Consider the following 2,556-nt stretch of genomic DNA (forward strand, 5'->3'; position numbering starts at 1 on the left):
CAGTGCTGTTTACATTATATACATGATTAAGATAGGATACTTTTATTGGCCAACTGATTTATCAACCAGTTGATTTCTGGGACCGATTTCCCTAATTTTGGGGGATTGTGATTGGCCGATGCTTACACATGAAGCCTGCCCCCTCAAGGGCGGCTTCAAGACGCCCTAAAACAGAAAAAGTACAACAACAAAAAACAAGCTAACCAGGGTGGGCAGAGTGGTGCGGAGAACCCACTTACTGGGTCGGGCCACGCCACCAGCCATGCCGCCTGGGACACCATGACCATGGGGACAGAGGAGACGGCAGCGGCTGAAGACGGGCTCACAGTGAGAGGTGAAACGCAGAATGGCTGCAGCGGCGGCGAGAGACGAAGATTTTGCAGCAAGTATCTCTTTGTCTCAAAGGGGAAAGGGCAGCTGCATTGTCAGTGTGGCCTGCTTTTTTTTATATATCCATTTTTCCTTCAAGCTGTGTTTACACATGCTTCAATTGATTTACACTCAAGCTTCCCCCTTTAACTTGAGGAAGCTACTTTCTTTTGTTAAATGTGAAAAAAGATTAAAAATACCCACTATCTGCCTTTTAGATAGCTACTTTCTTTTGTTAAAAGTGAGAAGATTAAAAATACCCACTATCTGCCTTTTAGATATCTACTTTCTTTCATTAAAGGTGAGAAAAGATTTATGCATCCGGCTGTATTTTCCTTGCTTTTAAAGAAGGATAAAGACCCTTTGAGCTGCAGTTCATATCGCTGATATCGCTTCTAAAAACTGATGCAAAAATTGTTGGCGAATCTAGTCGAACAGATTATCCCCACAATTGTCTCACCTGACCAGACGGGTTTTGTTAAAAATCGTAAATCCTTCTTTGATGTCAGGTAATTGTTCAATGTGTTGTATACTTCCGCCCCGCCTGGTCACATCTGTGATAAGATTTTAACGTTGATGAGAAAGCGTTTGACCGGGTGGAGTGGAACTGTCTCTTTAAGACAGTGGTTCTTAACCTGGGTTCGATCGAACCCCAGGGGTTCGGTGAGTAGGTCTCAGCGGTTCGGCGGAGCCTCTGCCGCGTAGGTAAAGACACACTTGCGTAAAATCGTGATGACGCGCCGCTTTGCCATCACTTGCTGCAGAGGATTACGTTACATTGCTTAGCCAATCAGAGCTCCGGAGGAGCACTGATTGAAGGAGTTCCACTCAGCATGGATTTGAACTTGTGTCTTTAATTACTTCAGCAAAGCTCACAGTTTTTACCAAATTCTGTAGCTTTCGGTGTACTTCTAAAGCTGCAGCAAACAGAAAGGGGCGGGGACGGACCATTGTCAGTCTCATACCTTATTTGGAAATGGGTCCGTTGCAGTCCGGAAGTGAAGGGGGCACAATTTCCTATCCACGATCTCCCGTTTTAAATTTCTTTTGAAATCTGTGATATAGCTTTTTCTTTAGGAAGGAGTTTCTCTCTCAGGATGTATTTGAACTTCTCTCTTTCATTTACTTCAGCGCAGCTCACAGTTTTTAAGAGTTTCCGTTGCTTTCTGTGTACTTCTAAATCTGCTCCTTAGTCGCATCTTTTCTGGCCTTCTACTTCCTCTAGTGGCGTGAGGGTGGTAACACAACTAATCTAATTACATTACTAAATCAGAATACAGCAAAGTCTTTATTATTTATTATTAATTTTTCATTCTATTAAGAATGTAGAGCTAATTAAATTATCTAAACAAGACCTTAAAGTGGTTCCAGTTTCTCTCGATGACCAACCTGTTGAAACTGTGGCAAATTTTAAATGCCTTGGGACGTCCCTGGACAGTCAGCTCAACTTTGCTGAAAACACTGACTATATTTTGAAGAACTGTTCTCAGAGACTCTACCTTTTAAGAAGACTTAGTGATCTTGGGGTGACCCAACTAGATTCTAATTGTGTCACCCCTATGTCTTGAATTTTTGGGGAAAAAAATCATTTTATCACTACAGAAGGGTTCAGTGAATGTGCATATGAAACTGGTGGGTTCGGTACCCCCAAAAAAGGTTAAGAACCACTGCTTTAAGACCTTGGAGATGTTTAATTTCAGCCCTAAATTTGTTTCATGGGTGAAGATGATGTATACCTTGACAATGGCAACAGTACGCACTAACAGTAATCTATCCAGTTATGTTGAATTGAAATGTGGTATGAGGAGGGGGTGCCCACTCTCACCACTCTTATTCGCAATCGCAATTGAACCACTCGCAGTGGCTTTGCAGAATAGCCCAGAAATTATAGGTATCAATCGGTTTGGCACTGAACATAAAGTTTCTTTATATGCTGATGATACACTTCTTTATATTTCAGATCCCTTGTCTAGTATTACTGAGTTACTTATTTTACTTCAAAAGTTTGGAAACATATCTGGCTTTATCTGGCTTTTTTGAAGGTTAGCCTTCAAAAAAGTGAATTGATGCCTGTGACCTCAATAGAAGAGCAGCATATGGGTCCAGCTCCTTTCAAAAGCAGCTCTGTCAAATTTAAATACCTTGGTATTTGGTTTACTCACAGTCACAAAGATCTCTAAAACTATC

The 2,556-nt window shown here is 41.6% G+C and overlaps 1 long non-coding RNA gene across 1 annotated transcript; it reads right to left on the reverse strand.

The window, feature by feature from the left end:
• Positions 1–448: 448 nt before the first annotated feature.
• Positions 449–2,374, reverse strand: LOC106943682 (uncharacterized). The gene is made up of 2 exons (XR_001423984.1): positions 2,038–2,374; positions 449–980 (listed from the first exon to the last, which is right to left on the reverse strand). It is a non-coding gene; the product is annotated as an uncharacterized LOC106943682 (long non-coding RNA).
• Positions 2,375–2,556: the final 182 nt, after the last annotated feature.

The sequence above is a fragment of the Poecilia latipinna genome, unplaced genomic scaffold, assembly GCF_001443285.1.
Source record: "Poecilia latipinna isolate Pla-1442-1.1 unplaced genomic scaffold, P_latipinna-1.0 Scaffold5697, whole genome shotgun sequence".
Classification (NCBI taxonomy): Eukaryota; Metazoa; Chordata; class Actinopteri; order Cyprinodontiformes; family Poeciliidae; genus Poecilia; species Poecilia latipinna.